Source organism: Apium graveolens, chromosome 8, assembly GCF_009905375.1.
Source record: "Apium graveolens cultivar Ventura chromosome 8, ASM990537v1, whole genome shotgun sequence".
Classification (NCBI taxonomy): Eukaryota; Viridiplantae; Streptophyta; class Magnoliopsida; order Apiales; family Apiaceae; genus Apium; species Apium graveolens.
In genome coordinates, this window is record NC_133654.1 from 16,684,820 (window position 1) to 16,707,331 (window position 22,512).

The 22,512-nt window shown below is 34.3% G+C and overlaps 1 non-coding gene across 1 annotated transcript; it reads left to right on the forward strand.

Moving 5' to 3' along the window:
* Positions 1-7,113: 7,113 nt before the first annotated feature.
* Positions 7,114-7,230, forward strand: LOC141681966 (U5 spliceosomal RNA). Its single transcript, XR_012559371.1, has one exon. It is a non-coding gene; the product is annotated as a U5 spliceosomal RNA (small nuclear RNA).
* Positions 7,231-22,512: the final 15,282 nt, after the last annotated feature.

Consider the following 22,512-nt stretch of genomic DNA (forward strand, 5'->3'; position numbering starts at 1 on the left):
GGTGAGGGTGTAAGGGTGTGTGTGAGCCAGGGGGAGCCCCTGATGCAAGAACAGAGAGAAATTGAGAGAAAGGCAGGTACAGAAGCTATAAGGGTGGATCCAGCCATTGCTAGTGAGTTAATGAAAGTGGATGATGCAGATAAGGAAAGACAATTTCAGCAACATTACAAAGCTGTCATTGATAACATTTCCTTGGATGCTGACACTTTTACTCACCCTGTTTCAGCCTTTCAATTTTTGGCTGCTCAGGGCAATGTGGAGGCAGAAAAGACACTACACATTGTACACACTTCAGAATCTCTTCTCAGAGACAAAGCTGCTATCAACAGGCTGCCTTCTCAAGCTGGTGAGCCATCTGAAGAATTTGGAGTAAATTCTAATGATGATGACTCTAATTCTTTGAATGAGAGCATGAATTTAGGGGGAGTAGAAGGCCCAAGTTCTGCTCCTGCTCTTCCTGAATGGGCACTGGCCAAATCACCAACACCAGGAGAATTTGGTGTCACTTTGGTCAGACAAGTCATGACAATTCAGAAGGCCTTTCAGGAGACTCAAGATGCTGGTACCAAGGCAATTCTTCAAGCTCATCTGGAATCTCTGCATCTCTTGCAGTTGCAGCATTACCAGCAAAATCTAAGTGTGGATGAGCTCAAGCAGGACATTGCTGATCTGAAATCCTACAATACTGAGAAATTGGATTCAGTTATACCCTATGGTACTATGCAAGATTTGTTGGGGAGACTGAGGAAAGCATCTGATGCTGATAAGAGGCTGGCCAGATTGGAAGATAGGGTTCAAATCATTGAAGACTCTATGGTCACCATTCTTCAGAATCAACAAACTCAAACAAATCTACTCATGCAGCTGGCAAAAGCACAAGGCTTGACCCCTACCCTTGATGATAACAAAAAGGGGGAGAATAAAGGGGAAGGGGAAGGAGAGCCATTTACAACAGTTCAGATTTCTCAAGTGCTAGTTCCTGTCATCACAACTTCTCCACCAATTCAAGTCAAAGGAAAGCTAGATGGAATTGATCTAATCCAGATAGCAGCAGCTAAATTGCAAGTCAAAGAGCAAAGGAAGAAGATTGATGAAAAGATGCAACTAATATTTGGTTCTACAACTTCTCAATCACAATCTGTGAAGCATAGCACAAAAGTGGAATCAATTATTATGGAACTCAAGCCAGTAGGGAGGCATAAGGATGGAGAAACTTCTTCCAAAGATCTGCAACCTATGGTTCTCAAGCCCAACAACAGCTTCAACAAGGACTCTACAAAGAACCCTCTAAGCCTTGCTCAAATGAAAGGAGTGGATTTTCCTCTTCCAAAGCCTGATGAAGATAAGCTTTTGGGTAGAAGTATCATAAAGCTCAAAGAGAACATGGATGAGGTTGTAAGGAGGAACATGGTTGTTATCTTTAGAGAGGGAAAGAGCATCTATGTGATGCAAGGACATCCCAAATTCTCAATAGCCAAGAGGGAAGAAACCAAGAGGTTGAAGGAAGAATCCAAACAGCTAAAGGCTAACAAAAGAGCACAAGCAAAGCTTGAAAAACAGCTAAAGTTAAGTCAGGCTGAAGAACAGAAAGAAATTGAAGACAAAGGTGAAGATAGAGCTATGGGGGACATGGTTGGTACTGAGATGGAGGAAAGAAGTAAGGAAGAATGGCAGAAAGGGAATAGAAAGAAGGTTAATGCAAAGAGAAAGATGGTAGATGAGACTGAAGAAAACCAATCAATATCCAAACCACTACCCTCTATTCCTGAACCCATTGTGCCTGACCCTTTCATAAACATTCATGGTGAACCAATCATTCCTAAGGAGGAACCAATTGATTGGGACACCATCAAATTGCCCACCTTCCTAACCTCTTTTATACCATCAAAGAAGCAGAAAAGAAGAATCAAATCAACACCCTCTAAAGCCTCAATCAAATTCACACAGAAGCCTAAGCCTAAACCTCAAACCTCTAAAGATGATTATGTTCACATCTGTGACATAAAAGAATTTTCAGACATTGACCTCTATCTGGATGAGCTGGAGGATGTAAGGGGAATAGCTGCCTACAGACAGCTACCAGAAAGACTAGTGTTCAAATACAAAGGAGCTGGGGAAAGAACATGGCCTCTTCACAGAATTCTGAATGAAGGCTACTCTACCTTGATTAGAGTCTACTCAGCCATACATAAGGATTCTGGCTTTACCAGGACTGCCAGGACTGAGATTCTCAACAAGATTGCCAACATAAGGAAAACTTGGAGGGAGCCCAATGCATTGCCTAGAACTTTACTCATTCAAGAGAGAGGTATTACAATTCACAAATCACCTCATTGGTTGATGGAGTTCAGAGACAACAAAGGAGTCAGAAGATTTTTCAGAATTGAAGATCAGCTAAAGATTGCCAGTAATGAAACTCTCAAGGATATGCAATCTAAGTTAGATATCAATGAAGAAGATGAAGCTGAATTCTACAGACAACTTCAACTTCAAATAGAGGAGAATGACAGGGGGCTAGGAAAGAAAACCAGGGATCAAAGGAAAAGAAAGTAATTTGCTCAGGCTAAAGGAGCACCCTTGGAAACAATGTATTTCTTCAATTTCATCTCAGCATATACACTTTTGTAGCACTTTTGAATTTCTGCTTTGTTACAGTTTTTATATTTGTTAAGTGTTTTGTTATCATCAAGCTAAACCTAAATTTATGCCTACAGTTCTAGTAGACATAAATAGGGGGAGATTGTTAGGAATATGTGTATTAGTTTGATGATAAGTTAAGCAAAACACTTAAGTAGAAATCTAGTGTTTATAGCCTCAACGGATAAGACCATCTTGGCTATCCGTTGAAGGAGTAGCCTTACTTAGCAATAAGTTTGGTATTGTAGCACATTTCTCTCTCTGGTTTCAAGCTGTAATTCTTAGATGTTGTTAGGAAATAATCAGTCATGTTGACTACTAATGGATGTACAAATAGGAGGGCTAATTGTAAATTTTTCATGCCTTGTAATTTTGTATAAGTGAAGAAGTGTCAACGGATATTGAAGACCTTCAACGGATAAGAAACAAAACTTCAACGGATGTCTCTAATACTTCAACGGATAAGTGCTTCAACGGATAAAGCCTCAACTGCTAAAGCATCAACGGATAAAGCCATCAACGGATGAAAGCTTCAATGGATGCTCAGTCTCATAGCAGTTGATAGTGACAGTTAACAAAGCTGATAGAGGCACATGGATTGACAGAGATGTGGTAGCCTATTTCAGGAACAGCAGAAAAAGCAGCCGTTTTTAGTCTGATTCAAAATGGAAAGTCAACAGATAATTCCATATTACACTGGATAAAAATGGAATAGAAACAAGTGGAGAACTATTTTCTTATTGTACTTTATCTTTGTCTTCACTTGTAAACTTAGTGATATATAAACCAAGTAGTAGCTAGTAATTAGATGTGAATTTTCCCTGAGCTGTTTAGAAATATCAAGAGAGAAAATCATCTAGTTTGTACTGGGAAGCAGCTATGATTTAATTTTGAATCACAGATTTTCTGAAATAACACATCTCTGGTGGAACAACAAATCCACCAGAAAAGTTTTTAAGTTCTTTGTGTTCACTACATTTGTGTTTGAATATATATTTGTCTGCATCAGCTCCAAACAATTCACACACATTTGATCACTCAAACACTTAGCCTTACAAACTGCTCAAAACTTGAAAAAGTTTTGAGATTTACATTCAACCCCCCTTCTGTAAATCTCATTGTTAGTCCACTGGGAATAACAATTTCAAATTCGAAATAAACTAAAATGCATTGACTCATTATAATTCGAACTTATCTAAATATGTAATAATAATATAGATTATTTACATATAAGCGATTCTATTTTCAATATTTTTTTAAAAATTATATATGTGCATTTTAATTACTTTTTATAATAAAAAATATGTTAAAAATATATAAGATATATTTTCAAACTAAAAAATGATGAATAAATAAGATAATAATTCATTTATGTACTATGACTAACTTTATATATAGAATTAAGTTCTTTAAAATTAACTGTTCAAATATTCAATTAACGATCCATTTTTTTGGAATTCAAGTAACTACCTTTAAAGTTAAATAATATATTCATTTAGTACACTTACATATTATGTGTATGAGAAAAAACACATGTGACAATATGGTGTAGTGGTATGAGGTTGTATGTGTGAATGAAATAACATGGGTTTGATTCCCACAAATCACATCTTTTATATAAATATTAAAAATAGGGGTATTTTAGTCTTTTCAATGAGACTTTTTAATCTCATCAAATTATCCCCTTGTTCTCCTATTATATATAGAAGAGATTAGTATGCAGAAAAAGGAGTATTTGAATATAGATATAGGGCTTGTTTGTTTGCTGACTTATAAATTACTAGTTTACTAAATAATTTTTCGTCTTCTTTTTTCTTTTATGTATTTCTTATCTAATCTTGAAATAATGACCAAAATGCCTATATTTTAGTTTTGCTTGACCAAAATACCAATTGGCGGTGAGTGCTGTCCTTTTTACCCACTTTTTACGCATGGTTTAATTGCGTATTCTTACTAATAAGGTTGATCACTTTTCTGGCACTTAAAAAGTTAAAACTAATTTCAAAAAGTATTAAAACCACACCCTGTTCACGTGTCAAAAGTTGTTGCAGTGAGTAAATGTGGTCCCCATCAAAAGAAAAGATGTTTTAAATCTATACGCATATGTGTGTTGCGTGTTCAACAATACGCAAAATCAAAATGCCTACATTCCTATATTATACGCAATATATTAATGCGCATACTTTCAAAATAATTAAAAATATATATATAAAATCATTCTTTACACAAAATTGTTATGCGTATAGTAACAACGCAATTCTTAAATGCGCATTCAGTAGGTATTTTGGTATGTGTATACCACCTATGGGTATTTTGGGATCTACTTTAACTAAAATGGGGTAAAAAGGGCATTCACCCATCTTGATCTTCATCATTCAGAAATTATGAATAATAAATAAATACATTAAATTAAAAAGTTTGAAAAATTGTGTTCTCTTTAAACATTTTTATTCCAATGAGTCTTTCTCTCATTATTCACAAATTATCATAAAAATTATATTATGTATTAATCAATGATTAATGTAATATTTTTTTTCTATTTAATACTATAAAAAATAGAAATTTACAAAAAATAGATTGAAACAATTTGAGAGCCACCACCTCATCGCCCTCGTCTTCGCTTTTACATAATCATAGAAAAATATAATGATATAATGATTTTAAAAAATATTGAAAAAACTAATTTGTAAATACTTGCCTTTGTAGTATTTTATAGGTTAAAACTTAAAAATTTTTAAGAAATATGTAATATAATAAGTTGATATTAGGAGAAAGAGAAGAAACGATATTTAAAAAGAAATTAATGAGAGTATCAAGATATATTGTAAGTTATTTAAGGAGAAAGAGGGGAATTAGTATTAAAAGGAAATTGGGAGAATATCAAAATGTTAAGTTGATTTAAATGGAAAGTAAAAGTTTTACAAGAATATTATGATAGTCCGTTGATTTTAAAAATCTAATTTAAAAATTTCGTAGAAACTTTAGGAGAATATTAAGAATGGTGATAGTATATTTAGAAGAATATAATGTAATTGTAATTTATGATATTTATTAATTTAAAAAATTGAGAAAATTAGAACAATATAATGAGGTGATCTGAGATGCGCCACCTAAGCGCCCCCGTCTTCTCCTTTATATACGTATATTGATGATTTACAATTTTTAAGTCCGCAACAATTTACCGATGAGTGTTTGTCGACTAAATTTATAAATCGAATTTATAACTTATAAACTAATAAATTGTATATTAGTAACGACGTACTTTTTCTCAACTTAATTTGATTTTTTGTTGTTTTATTAGTTTCAATTTTAAGATAGTTGTTTTAAAATGTTAATCTAAATTTAAAATTCACTAAATGAGACGATTACATTTAAAAAAATTTTATTTTAGTTGATTTAAGTAAAAAAAATCGTGACTTATAAGTAAACTTACTCAAACACTTAAAAAAAATAATTATTAATATATTAATTACTTTTAAGACACTTATTCATTTTAAATTATTAATTATTTATTTTAAAATTTCTCAAACCTAACACATAATTAGTATGTAGAAAAAGGAGTATTTGAATCAGGATATAATTAGTATGCTAAAATATAGAAGAACAATAACGTGACAAGTACAATCCTATTTGAATTTGATTTGTCACGTCCCGCGTCAAGTACTAGTAGTAGTAGTAGGTGGACTAACTCTGTGGTCCCACATCGATAATAAAGAGCAGCAAACACTACTCCCTGCCTATATTTAGGGATGGGGTCAACTTGAAATCAACTGACTTCCATTGCACTTAGGAGTTGGTTTGCGATTCGCACTATCCCAGCCAATACGATTATGAAATGTTAGTTTTATGACTAAATGAATTTGTATTGCAAAACAATAATTCCTGTAGATGTATTCTCCGGAAGAAAATTTAAAATAAAGGATATGTGCAGGTAACTGGTATTCTGCATTTGCATTATTCCATATTACGCGCTTCCTATTTTGTCGATCATCGTATACAATCTCTTATAAATATATAAAAATAGAGTGCTAAAATGATGTGGTACATGACGTGTGATATTTTAATTAGATTGATAATGTGATATTCTACTCGATATCTATCTCATGTTTATTTCGTGAAATTTTGTATACAATTTTGTAAATATTCTAAAAAATTAGAGTGGATGAGAGCATTGGATATTGTTAATGTTTTAAATTTCAGTTTTGGACATGCAATACTAACTTAAACACAAACATAGGAAACTGTTCATAAGAAGGTTGTTCGCGATATGCTCATGATAAATCACCAGAACCATCGAGGGCTGTTATTCACTTATCGAATAAAAAGTATTCAGCAAATTAGTTATTTATCGTATAGCATACTTGTAAGATTAATGAATTGGTAATATACTACTTGCTTAGGCCATGCCAGTACGTACAAGAAGCACATCTTAGCACGCTCCTATTAGTTTATCCCATTTATTTTCCTCCAATTTCATGCCGCTTGTGATAAGCACATAGCCAACTATTATTTCGCCTTTTACTAAAGAATATTGTATGCCTGTCACTCATAGTGGCATAAACCTATTTTTGGAGGGGTTTTGTTTTTGGCCGGCTCCCTATAATATTAAGTTAATTTTTTTAAAAAAATTGTGTTGCGTGTAATGAAATTTAAGTCTGCACCTGCAATGTTTAGTTTTTAAGTATCTGTATATCAACATTTTTTGATATACATACGTTTTATTCAACAAAAGTTATAAAATTATCCGATAGCTGAGGCTCTGAGTGGTGGAAAGACAACTAAGGAGCTGTTAATTGTGCTCTGGTCTTGCAGTCATGTTTCATCCAGATGACATGGTCACCTGTCTTCTTGGAAATCAAGGATAGAGTGATACGATTACTATAGAATATATCTCGTTCAAGCAATGTGGTGACAAAAAGCTCTGCACGCTTTGTTAATATAAGGGCTTTTGGTATTCTGGTTTTGCGATGTGGGAAAGGTACAAGCTTCTATGTAACATTATTTGAGATATGTAGTATGTTCAACTTCTTAAAGATAAGAAGGCAACTTGACTGAGTGATCATTTGAAAAATCAAGTTAAATAATCTCATTTGGAAAAATCAAGTTAAATAATCTGTTAGAGGTCTGTCAGATAACTGCAAAGAATAATGGCTGGTAATTATTTATTTGTGAAATAAATAATTAATTAGCAGATTTAATAATTGATTAAATGAGATTTAATTAATTTTTAATATTATTAATTAAGAATTTAATTTTGGAAATTAAATCAAGTGAGAGAATTATTTTTCTAAAGTGTTTAGAAAAGGGATTAATGATTAAAAGGTGTTTTAATTATTAGTTAATTGGTTAATAAGAATAATCAATTAAAGGGTTAATAATAATAATATTTTATGGAAAATTTTCCTCTGAAAATTTTGCCTATAAATATACTATTATAAACCCTATTTGCCTAAACCCAAATAATTAACCCTAATTCTAAAGTAGAAGAAGAGGGAGGCAACTAATTCTCTCAACTTCTTCCTCCTCCATCACATTGTACTCTTGGTGGATACCGGTGGAGTGCTTCACACTTGAGGAGCAGCTGCTAGAGATTTTCGTTCATCGTTCTTGGATCGCTATTAAAGACCTCCATCTTTCCATTAACGTAAAGTTTCTTAAGATAAACATACTGAACTACGAATTAAATATTATTTTTCGCATGGATCCTGTGAAGGGTTTCGGTTTTTTTTTTAAGATTTAAATTTACGTTTTCGTTGCGTTTATGTGCTAAAAACCCTTCAGTGGCATCAGAGCTACTTGCGAAAAGTTTTTAATTCGTTTATGTGTTTAACTGTTTTCGATATATGAGCATGTACGTGATTCGCCATGATTTGATGTTGATATAATATGCTTATATATGTATGGTTTTGAATATATGATATTCATGTGAGTTGTATAATCATAAGATGATTATGTAATCTGTATATATACTGATATATACATGATTTATGTTTTTTCTAATTATGAGAATCATATTAGATACGGATTCTGAATTGGATGTTGCAGATTTGCTGAAATTTGGGTCTGGTGTTCGATTTACGCAAACGAATACCCTATTCCATAGGTAAACGAGCCTCTGAACAAAACTGATAGCTAAAACTATCAGCGACTCGTCTGTAAGGCGTTTGACGTCGTTTACTGCCCGTAAACAATGATTCTTATTTTTCTGATTTGATTCTGATTTTTCTGATTTTTGTCATATTTTTTTTATGATTAGATCATGGATAATATAACGACCCATGTATTTTTGAATTATCTAAATATGTGATTATTATGGAAATTATTAAATAAAATATGTGTATTGGTTTTGACCGGTATGTGTTGTTTGATTTTTTATCTAGGTGCGATTTATGATGTACCGGGAGTTCGCGTGATTAATTAAGGAATTGTATTGAATTGTTTCACTTTTAAAGTGGATTTAATGCAAATTTATTTGTATAAATATTTGAAGTGTCTCTAAAATTGTTTTTATGATTTTATAATTACAATAATTATTTTTAGGATTTTATAAAATTGAGAAATCAATATTTTATTGATTATTTATCTTTAAATAATTTTCTGATTTATTTTACTCATAAAACCCGTATTTAATTCCAGAATTTCTTAAAAATCAAAAAAATTCATATTTTTCTAAGTTTATAATATTCTGAGAATTTTAAAATTATTTTGAAAATTTTCGGGATTAATTTCACCCGCGCGTTGTTTCGTTTATTTGTTAAAAGCGGGTATAAAGTGTGTTTTAGAAATTATTTTAAATTTACAAAATTTACGTTTTTATTTACTTTGGGATATTTCTAACATTTTAAGATTATTTTCGTGATTTTCTGGATTTGTTTTAAGTGCGGCTCGGTTCGTTAATTGTGAAATACGGGTACGAGTTGCGTTTCAAAAGTGCTTTAAAAATCATGAAAATTTTATTTTATTAATCTCGGGATATTTATAAAGTTTTATAACTAATTTGGTAATTTTTGATTAATATTTACCCGTAAGTTGTTCGATTAATTGCGAACCACGGGACGAAACCAGGCCACTCAGGGGATAATGTCAGGTTAATTGATTCGTGTCACACTCTTATAACTTGAGTGTAACACGTGTTAATTGTTCAGGGGTTGTGAGGAAATTAAAAAAAAAAAGAACAACAAAAAAACAAGACATAAACACACACACGAACTCACCCCTCTCTGTTCCTCACCGACTCTCTCGTCTCAATCTCTCTGCACTCGTTCTGTCTTTCTCTCCCTGTGTATTTCCTTTTCTCTCCTCGTGTTAGTTCCTCGGTGTGGGGAATTTCTTATCGCTGCCGCTGGGTTTTGCCGGCCTTCGCTGGTGAATTCTGGTTCACAGGCCTGGTTCCGTTTTTGTTCATTTGGTATATATACATACATATACGTATGTTGTGTGTATATATGTGCATGTACAGTTGGATTTAGTGTTGTGTTGCCCCTGTGTTTGGCTCCGGTTCGGTTACTTTCCGGCCTATTTCCTCCGGCCGTACAGTTATTTGCGATGTTGTGATTATTGATTTGGTCTTCTGTAATTGTGCGGGAATAATGTTGACTGATTCCGTGATATTATAATTCGTGCGGGAATTTATTTTGTAATCGGTGAAATTACGTTGGAAACCCGAAATTTATCGGGTACCCGTAATTTTACCGCCGTTGACGATAAACTTCGGTGAGTCAACGGTGGACGGTGATGACACGATTCTGAGTCCTAATATTTTTATTAAATAAAAGTCGTGTTGTGTTTTTATTCTGGATCGAAATAGTTAATTAGCAAATATTGAATCGTGATGGTTAAGTTGGTGGTGATTACTAAATTGTATCGGTGATTGGAATTTGCGAGTGTGATTGGTTTTCGTGTTTTAAATTGGATTGTTGTTGTTGAATTGACGTCGATTAATGTTTCGACGGGTAGTCCGATAAACAAAGGAGACCCTGTCCGATTTTCGGAAACTGAATTACGTAAATACGGGAGTGTATCCGAGGATTATCGGAACGTCGAGCGAGTATAAGTAAATATATATATGTATGTTTTATACAGAACCTGATTGTATGTTGTGTTGTATGTTTTGTCCAAAACACAGTAACCCTAATTTCGTAAAATGACGAGTATACGTATTTTCTAACAACGAACACTGGATCGATTTCGAGAATGTGAACCCTAATTGTTGTTTGTGTTATTCTAATATGAATAATTACGAGACGGGTTTGAATATCGTTGGGTAAGAATTAGTATCGAGGATATGTCAAGCATACCTAGACGTATAACGTAGGGTATTTCGACCCTGTAGGTTATAGTCGGGAACCTGAAAGTGGACGATGTACTAAAGATAACCTAATGGTCAGTTGACGAGCTCAGTAGAGTTTCAACAGAAAGACCTGAGTGTCAAAGTCGAATCCAATGGGATCTAGTGGTTGGACGTTAGAGCCTGAGTAGCAGAGTCGGCTCAGAGTTAATCAGTAATAGTTGTAAAGCCTTGTAAGGCAAGTATTTCTGAACTTTTCTTCAAGATATATTACCAATATTTTCGAACTGTTTCATAACTTGTTGCTATTATTAAACATAACTCATGTTTTATAATGCATGTGCTTTAAACTATTTACCCTTGAACCCTGATTCTTTCTTGATCTTGAGCCGTAAGCCTTATTCTTTGCAAACCATCCTTTGTTGATACACTATTTCGGAAACCCAAGGATTAAATCGTATGGATACCTCAGATACCAAACCACACAAATATGATACTACTCCCCAAATGTTTATTACCAAACACCAAACACTGGAAGAAAATTGTTTGAAAACACAGAAACTTTTATACCCCAACCAATCCTTATAACATCAAAGAACTATACCTTGAAAAAAAATCATTACTGAACTAATACCTGATGCTTTTACAAACTGAAAACCTTTTCTTTTACATATCCAGATATACCCTTGTGATACTCATGAATCGCATTACATTTTTATACCAATGCTTTATTGCTGTTGATTATGATTTGGCTTATTGAATTACATTGTTTATTATACTGAATTGTTTTAGAATTGGATAGTTTTCTTTATGTGGACCAGATTCGTGGTCAGACCAGATTCATGGTCGAATTAGGCCAATGTGTGCCTTGGATCCAGTTCGTAAGAGCAGAGCTGTGTGCTTCGCTCGGGGTTAGTGCGTGACTGATCAGCAGCCTAACCTTGGTTTTCATAACTTAAAATGAATATCTAATTCTAATGACTAGTTGAAAAGAACCTTGATTCCTCTGAATCATCTCATTTGATCATTGTTTAACCTCGGTTATCGTTATTGTGACTTGCTGAGCTAGTTAGCTCACTCTTGCGAAATTTTTATATATTTTACAGTTAAAAAGGATATGGTTGATAAAGAAGTTCCTCAGTCCAAAGTGCGGGCTAAGGTTCCAGTTTGAGTTGGATCGAGCTAGCAGGAGCTTCATACAGTGGAGAGATAGTACGATTGTAAGAAAAACTTTATCATCAATTGTAAGTTAAGTCAGTCGGGATTGGTACGATGTAATAAATTAAGGTTGTGGCTTTTTTTCATATTTTAACCTGTTGTGATCCGTGGTTTTGTGAAGCAGGGTCATTATACATAATATTTCTAATACAGGTTGATATATTGTGTTTGTGTTGTGGACCCCAAACTTCTAACCCGGGTTTGGAGGACGCCACAGATAATATGATATGTTAAGATCAGATTATGTGTTTTAACATACTTTTATGTGTTGTATGAGCATGGTGGATGGTTATGGCCTTTCGACCTTAGTGTAATGGTTTTAGTTTTGGTTTTAAATACGACTTGCATGTCATCAATCTTTGTAATCATAAATCTCAAATGTAACTCGAGTTATTCTTGTAAGTTCATTAGATTAGTTTTACTTTCAATCTATGTAATGTAATTGAAGACTCAAAAAGGCTATCCAATGGAGGTGATACAAAGAAGAAGACGAGACATACAAGAAGTCTAAACAAAGAAGAAGACTTATGTAATAAGTAGTTGTATTTATTTCCATCACCATATTAGATTGACCTTGATCTTTATCATGAGCTTGATAAAGATCACATAGGATGGGGTCATAACCAAACATATTTACTTTATTGCACTTTACATTTACTTGTTTATTTAATTTTATATATGAGATATAAGCCTATGTTTACCATGCGATGATAGATTTAGGTGAACTTAAATCAATATAAGGCGTGCTCTAGAAAATCTAGAATAAGAATCGTTTCTTGCCTTAAAAATAATATTATGAATACAATCATGAGATTCTTGTGTTTATGAAACACGTAATTAAATATGAATTTTTAATATTGAAAGAAAGGATGATTCTGTCAAACATAGATTTTTATCTGTAAGAAAGGGGTATTAAGTGACGCCTCTTGACAATGCTCCCCCCGATCTGGGAATCATCTGATTATCGATTATTGATTTGAAATATTTAATTTAAAAGGAAGAATCTCTTTATAATATGATTATGATTGTAACATAATATAATCCCTCTAAAATTAAATAATATCAAGTAGTAATTGGCCAATGACACAACGGGCTTGTGTCGGTCATAGCCTTCCAACATGGTAGAATGTGGTTCTTATTTTTAAATCATTGTCGTTTCGTGCTACAGCCGAGGGCTTTGATTTCGAAATAAGAAATACTTGTCTATTACATAGAGATGTGTACATTGAATTAGAATCTAAAGGTCGTTACGTGCTACAGCCATGGGCCGTTGGAGACTGATTCAATTGTATGAAATATTAGGTTATACTTGACTTAGAATATTGAGTTTGTCATGCTACAGCCGTGACTCAATTATTCAAGAGGCTAAAGTTTTATTAGGGAATAACATAAGATGTAATTGACAAGTGTTGTCTGCCTATTGAACATCACATGACGTTTCGTGCTATAGCCGAGGTCGTGTGATGGAATGTAGGATCCCTATTCCCACTAGCATTATGAATGCTTAATTTTCACTTAGGGGTTGTATAAGTTAGATAAACTAGTGGGAGCCACTTATGAATAAAGACCCCATTCATATAGTGTCTTGAAATGAAATTGAATATTTGCTAAGTGTTGTTATGTGTTCATCATTTACAGATTTACTATATTCGTTATGTCTTCTGCACTATCACTCCGGAGTATACTAGATGCTCACAAGTTGACTGGTCCTAATTATGCTGATTGGCTTCGAAACTTGAGAATTGTTCTCAGGGTTGAGAAGCTGGAATATGTGCTTGACTCACCTAAGCCTACTGAACCTACTAGCGATGCACATAATGATGAACATGTTGTGTATCGTAAGTGGATAGATGATGCAAATGTTGCTCAATGCATCATGCTAGCTTCCATGAACATTGAGCTACAGAAGCAACATGAGCATATGGATGTTCACACTATCCTTATGCATCTACAAGAGTTGTATGATGTGGCAGGGAGGACAGCTCGATTTAGGGATCATCTGTGAATGACCATGTACTTAAGATGATCAATTTGATTGAACGTCTTGGACAACCTGGTTTTGCCATGGATGGGGAGCTGAGTCAAGACTTGGTCTTGCAATCACTTCCGAGTTCGTTCTCGCCGTTTGTTGTGAACTTTCACATGAATAAGCTGGATGTCAGCCTGCCTGAACTCTACAACATGTTGAAGACTACGGAATCGAATTTCCCCCCTAAAAAGAGTTATGTTCTTTTAATTGGTGAAGGTTCCAATCCTAAGAAAAGGAAGAAGAACCCTTCCAAGAAGAAGCAAGTAGGTGAAAAAAAGCCGGTTCCACCAAAAGCTGAAGACACCAAGAGCAAAGTTGTTTGCTTTCACTGTAATAAGGTGGGGCACTGGAAGAGGAACTGCAAGGTTTACCTTGCAGAATTGAAGAAGAAGAAGGGTAGTGAGACTACCGCTTCTGATTCAGGTATGTTCATGATCAAAGTTAATATGTCACTAAGTCAAATTTCTACTTGGCTATTAGATACCGCTTGTGGTTCTCAAATTTGCAATTCGTTGCAGGGACTAAGGAGAAGTAGGACTCTTGAAGAAGAGGAGGTGATTCTACGGATGGGAAATGGAGCAAGAGTTACTACTGATGTTGTAGGATCATTTCATTTACATATGCCTACGGGCAAGACTATTGTTCTAAATAATTGTTATTTTGTTCCCTCGATTGTGAGGAATATTATTTCTATTCCATGTTAGACTTGGCTGGATTTTCGTTTGTTATTCAGAATAATAAATGTTCAATTCTTAGAGATAACGTTCTTTATGGAAGTGGTATTTTAAACAATGGTCTGTATGTATGTGACGTAGAGCATTATTTACTACAAATTGAACATACTAATAAAAGAAAAAAGGATGATGAAAATCTCACTTTCTTGTGGCACTGCGGACTTGGTCATATTAGTGAAAATAGACTGCGGACATTGCATAAGGAAGGGTTACTTGACCCCTTTGATTTTGAATCATATCCTACATGCGAATCTTGTCTATTGGGTAAAATGACCAAATCTCTATTTAGTGGACATGGAGAGAGGGCTGCAGATTTGCTAGGATTGGTACACACAGATGTATGTGGACCAATGTCTACGCAAGCCATGGGTGGATTTTCATACTTCATTGCTTTCATAGATGATCGATCTAGATTCAGATATGTGTATTTGATGAAACACAAGTCTGAAGCCTTTGAAAAGTTCAAAGAATATAAGTATGAAGTGGAGAAACAAACCAAACATAGTATTATAACTCTTCGATCAGATCGAGGTGGTGAATACTTGAATGGAGAGTTTCTAACTTATCTCAAAGAAAATGGTATAGTCTCCCAGTGGACTCCTCCATATACTCTACAGTTGAATGGGGTATCTGAAAGGAGAAATCGAACTTTGTTAGATATGGTTCGGTCCATGATGAGCTATGCGAATCTTCCAGTATTCCTGTGGGGTTATGCATTGGAAACCTCAGCATATTTACTGAATAAGGTGCCTTCCAAATATGTTCCTCAAACTCCATATGAGATATGGAAAGAAAGGAAATCGAGTCTTAAACACGTTAAGATTTGGGGATGTCCAGCTTATATCAAGAAAGTTGACCCAGATAAGCTGGAATCTCGATCTATAAAATGTAATTTTGTGGGATATCCTAAAGAGACTTTAGGGTATTACTTTTACACCGATCATCGGATGTTTGTCTCCAGACATGCTACCTTCTTGGAAAAGCAGTTTATCCTTGAAGGAAACAGTGGGAGCAAAATTGAACTTGATGAAGTTCTAGAAGCACAAACTACTACGGATCAAGTGGAAACACCTGTTCAGACTTAACAACCTTTTGTGGAACAACCCATTTGTAGGTCAGAGAGAGTGTCTCGCCAACCTGAGAGGTATTATGGCCTTGCCATTGAGAATGATAATGAGTTGTCAATCATTGATGATGACGACCCTGTGACCTATAATGAGGCTATGAGTAGTGTTGACTCAGAGAAATGGCATAGTGCCATGAAATCCGAAATGGAATCTATGTATACCAACCAAGTATGGACTCTGCTTGAGGCACCTGAAGGTGTTAAGCCTATTGGGTGCAAGTGGGTATACAAAAGAAAGATTGGAGCAGATGGGCAGGTGGAGACCTATAAGGCTAGACTCGTGGCAAAAGGATTCAGACAAAGGCAATGGATTGACTTTGATGAAACATTTTTTCCTGTGGCCCTGTTAAAATCAATTCAGATTTTGCTTGCGATTGCTTCTTACTACGACTATGAGATCTGGCAAATGGACGTGAAAATGGCCTTCCTCAATGGGAAACTTGAAGAGGAAGTGTATATGACACAGCCAGAGGGTTTTCTTTCCAAGGGAAATGAACACCTAGTGTGTAAGCTGCTGCGAACCATATATGGTTTAAAGCAAGCTTCTCGTAGATGGAACATCCGTTTTGATGAGACAATCAAAGAGTTTGGTTTTATCAAAAACATAGATGAACTACGTGTCTACAAAAAGGTTAGTGGGAGCGCGGTAACATTTCTTGTATTGTATTAAAAGAGGAGACGTCAAGAGAGTTGACATACATAACAACGTAGCAGACCCACTCACAAAGCCACTTTCTCAAAGTCACTTTGATCGTCATAAAGACAAGATGGGTATTAGATACCAGAGTGATTAGCTTTAGTACAAGTGGGAGATTGAAAGAGATGTGTCCTAAGTCCAATCATGTATGATGATTTAGGAATAACTTTTATGTAATCTGTTTTGATTTCATTGATATTAATAAAAGACTTGTTTTGGTTTTATTGCGGGCTTTATCTATTTAAGTGTTTAAATAAGATATACCATAGTTTAGAGTAAAGCTTTTTATGGATTATGATGAGATCATAATAATGAGACCTAAAAGATGATAACTCTAAACTTAAATATTTCTTGGTCGTAGGATTACTAACTGGTAATTAGTAATCCGCAAAGATCGGTACATACTATGCTTGCTTCATTATGAAGGATGTCTGTTCTCATAGACATTTGTGTGGTGACACTATAGCTAGTATGTAGGTGCTTATTATAGAATAAGTTCATTGAACATGACTCACACAGCTGAACAACTGATGGAGTTCACTCACGTGTCAGCAGTTGTTCACATAGTGATAGTTGTACAAGTATCCTTAGACTTGAGGTCATCATAGTCATCTTGTGTACACTGAACTATGCTTTGGTTTAGTTCTTAGTCTCCAGGGACAATTATAAGGGCTCTACTGGGTATAGGAATTTGTACACGAAGATAGTGTATAATCAATAAAGGATCTACCCCTTCTGGTGAAGGAAGAGAATGTTCAATGCTGATCCACTTATGCTAGTTCAGGAATCTCTGGCCAGAGTGAATAAAATTAGAAAGGAGTTTCTAATTTACATTAAATAGAATTAAGCATAGTGAATGGGAAAGCAAATGATTAAATAAGATAGGCTTGACACAAGTTCCATGCCTTGTATTTAATCGTGACATTGCAGGGTAGAAGGAATTGATTGTACGGTAACTACTCACTGAATAGGTTCTTGGTATTCTAAGCAGTGAATTCGTATTATCCGGATAGTCGCGATATGCTGAGAAGTATCCCTCACGATGTAGAATAAATATGATTAATTTATTAATTAATCAGATTTAATGAATTAGAGAATTTATATAAATAATGATAAAATAGTTTTATTACTATTTATTTCTACTATCGGCTTAATATTGAACCTACAGGGTCACACCATAAAAGAGAATGATTTAATGGTGGAGGAATTAATTAATAATGGCTGGTAATTATTTATTTGTGAAATAAATAATTAATTAGCAGATTTAATAATTGATTAAATGAGATTTAATTAATTCTTAATATTATTAATTAAGAATTTATTTTTGGAAATTAAATCAAGTGAGAGAATTATTTTTCTAAAGTGTTTAGAAAAAGGATTAATGATTAAAAGGTGTTTTAATTATTAGTTAATTGGTTAATAAGAATAATCAATTAAAGGGTTAATAATAATAATATTTTATGGAAAATTTTCAACTGAAAATTTTGCCTATAAATATACTATTATAAACCCTATTTGCCTAAACTCAAATAATTAACCCTAATTCTAAAGTAGAAGAAGAGGGAGGCAACTAATTCTCTCAACCTCTTCCTCCTCCATCACATTGTACTCTTGGTGGATACCGGTGGAGTGCTTCACACTTGAGGAGCAGCTGCTAGGGATTTTCGTTCATCGTTCTGGGATCGCTATTAAAGACCTCCATCTTTCCATTAACGTAAAGCTTCTTAAGGTAAACATACTGAACTATGAATTAAATATTATTTTTCGCATGGATCCTACGGAGGGTTTCGGTTTTTTTTTAAGATTTAAATTTACGTTTTCATTGCGTTTATGTGCTAAAAACCCTTCACCTATTACCCTGAAATCCTGACCTTTTGTTGAAACGGCCCTGAAAATTACTTGGTTGTTGACCTCCTTCTGAGGTTTCTATTTTCCTTTTCTTCCTATCCTTTCCTTTCTGAGACATGTCACTCTTACTTTCGATCACCATTGCTTTCTGAACCACTGCCACATATGAAGTCAATTCAAACATGGCCACTCTGTTCTGAATCCAAAACTTCAGTCCCTGTTCAAACCTTCTTGCTTTCTTTTCATCTGTGTCAACCTGGTCTGGCACGAACCTCGCTTACTCAGTAAACTTAGCCTCGTACTCAGCTACAGTAAGATCACCCTGGGTCAGGTTCAAGAATTTGATCTCCATTTGGTTCTTCATATACCTCGGGAAATACTTCTCCGAACAGCTCGGTAAACATTTCCCAAGTTATAAACTCACCTCCTTCCAACGCTCGCGTGGATTCCCACCAATAGTTCACCTCGCCCTTCAGAAAGTAGCTTGCAAACTTGGTTTTCTGCTCAGTTCCTGCTCCAACTAATTCAAAAGCCTTTTCCATCTCCTTGAGCCATGCATTGGCTTCCACAGGATCAGCACTTCCCTTGAACTCAGGTGGCTTCACTGCTCGAAATTGCTTAAAAGTCACTGCAGGTGGTGTTGCTGCTTGCTGCTGCTGTTGTTGTTGCTGCTGCGTAAGATGTAACATCTGTTGCTGCATCAGTCCCAACATCTGGACAATCGCTGGATCTGTCCGACCCTCGGTACGATCCTCTCCTGAATTATTCCTTCTCTTTGGTGCCATTATTCTGGTATGAAACAAGCAACATATATAATAATCTGTTAAGCATTATGTCAAATATGTAACAATTCCTTAGCATATCAAAATTCTCAAACATTATCTTTTCCCAAAATATCATAAACTTGCTACCATATTAACACAAGGGACATGATTATCACATAATCCTGCTTATTATCTTGAGAATAATAACACAAAGAAAATTTACTCAGAATTATCCAAACCTTTTAAATCCTTGCTTGAAATCTCAACAAAACCAACAAAATAGCAGGGCAATGACACAAGGCCTAAGGCTAAACGCAAAACAGGAAACCTAAACAACTTAACTATAACCCAACCCAATAACCTAAAATTAACCTTATAAGAGCTAAACTACATGCACCTATCTTATGTGATCTTCCTATGACTCATCTATCACAATCCTAAGCCTGTTTCAGTGACCATAACCTGTAGCTCTGATACCAACCTGTGAAGCCCTCCAAACCCGGGGTCTAGATTTGGGGGTCACTAGCCAATAAACCAAAATAAAATAATCACAGCGGAATAATATAATAAATATGACCCCTTGCATGCAACTGGATCGATCACAAGTTATAGTATGGAACAGGCACTAATACAAACCAAATGTTATTACAAACCATAAGTCTAATTAGTTTTACAACTTATTCAAATTTTATTACAAACCTTTATACTATTCAAGCGTCCCAAACTATCTACCTGGAAAACACACCAAACTATTTACAAGCGCTTGACCTCTAATCAAACCTGGAACTCAAGCCTGCTCCGGTTTAGCTGAAAGATTAGATTAATAAACAAGTATGAGCGAAAAGATGCTCAGCAAGTAATATAAAGTTTGTAAGTGAACAACAATAATAATATCTGAGTAAGAGTCCAAGCTGATATAAACTTTAAAGTTTAAGCGACAATTGAATTAAACACAATTATGCACTATGTTGTTCCTGATGATCAGTCACGAAACAACATCGGTATCCCGCAACCATACCGTAAATATAGGTATCGATATCCCGCATCCATACCGTACATATTGGATATCCATGAAGAAGGCATATATTCGCCTAGCAAGATATTACACTTTCGTATAATAACTCACGCTGGACCGGTGCCTCGACCTCTTACGCTAATCAAGAATCAATTCACAAAATAATTTTGATTAAAGGAGTCGGATTAATGACATCCTTATCCCTTCAACTCCCCATGTCACATGGTCCGGAGTTATCTCAACAACTGATGGCGAAATAACCAGAACAATTAGTTATTCGCTAATCTCAATTTAAAGTTTTACTGTATAGAGTATATCTGGATAGTATAGTTATTCACTATCTATCGAATCAAAGATTGGTTCTTAGCAGAATGATTGCTAGAATAAGAGAATGTCAATAAATATAGGAGTATTGATATTCAATATGCTATCAGAGTATTTATAAACAGTTCTTATATTTAGATATGTAAAACAATAAGCTATTCTGAATTTAGAATATGTGAGAATACTTGCCTGGTATGTTCACTAACTTTTCACTAAAACCCTAGCTTATAGCTGTTGGCTACTATCTCCGTCTAACACTTGACCGCACTCCTTGCTACTCGATTCTTTAAATAAAAGAACTATCTTAATTGACCGAACCAAACTCAATTGACATAACTATACGTCTTGACATCTACCCGATCGTTTATAACTAGCATGACATTTTAAAACTGTAAACAAATAGCATGTATATCACGTAACACATAATCATGGCATTTGTATAACACGTAATCACATAATTCATATAATACATAAGTCAGATCATTAAAAGATACGTCCTAGGGCGTTCAGAATTAAAATCAGGTCAATATTAGCATTTATCGATCAAATACCGACTCAAACTGATACACAAATCAAATGACATTACAATACAAAAGAAATTAGGTCTTAAAAGTGTTTTCATTGAAAGCGCAATATTTTTCTGAGTCTTTACGCGTTCGTTTCGTATTAAACGGACGAATGGTTTAATTATTATGAATAAAATAAGAAATAAATAGATTTAAATCAATTAATAATAATATTAATTGACTTTTAAATACCAAAATATAATTTTTAAAAGCCTATAAATAATTTTTAGGAATTATTTGAATTAATTATAAATAATTTACATTTATTTAACTATTTATAAATAAAATTAATTGATTAATTAATTTTTAATCAATTAATTAAATTCATAAATAATCAACTAAAATAAATTATAAATAATTAAATCAAATTGTGTTTTTGAAAATAATTAAAGAAAATAATTTTAGGAATTTAAAATAATTAAGAAAATAATTTTTAGAATTAAAAATAATAAGTAAGTGATTTTTTTAAAATATAAACTAAATGATTTTTGGAATTTAGAAAATGATTTTAAAATAAATTATAAAAAGTAAATGCAGAAACAGACTTTTGAGTTTGCAGTTGGGGGAAAACAGATCGAACCCGGGTCAAGAGACCGGGTCGAAATCGGGTTAAAAGAATCAACCGGGTCAGGAAGAACCTCCCACCGGTTTCTGGGAAATCCCCAGATTCCGGCGATGGTTTAACCGATTCCGGCGATCAATTTCCAGCCAAAACACATGGCCCCAGCTTCGCTCTGGTTTCGTTTTAAAACAACTTACAAACATCACAGAAACAATCAACTGCTTAAATCGACGTTGAAGTCGTCAATTCCGTCGAGTCTCAGCCGAACGCCGGCGAGCTCGAAGGAACAATCCGGCGATCCCAAAAACTAAACGAAAAACAGAATTTCTGGTACCAAATCAAATCCAATATCATTCTTAATCTATTCAAATTAATAACAACCATCAAGAACATCATAATAATCAGTAAAAATCAATTTGAAAAACCAACAAAACTTAGAACTCGACTTCAACCTTCGGGGCATCAAACAACACTAACTTATAGTCAAATCAACTGGAAATCATCATCTAAAACTACTGGTAACAACAAAAACAATCAACAATCACTCAAAACTCAAAAACGAATTCAAGAACAAAAGTATAGAAATTGATTTTTCGATTTACTGCACCTCAAATCAAAATATTGATACCAATAGAAAGCTCTCATCGAGAGGATGATTTTGGTATGTAGAGCATCAATAGAGGATTCCTAGAACTCCCCATATCA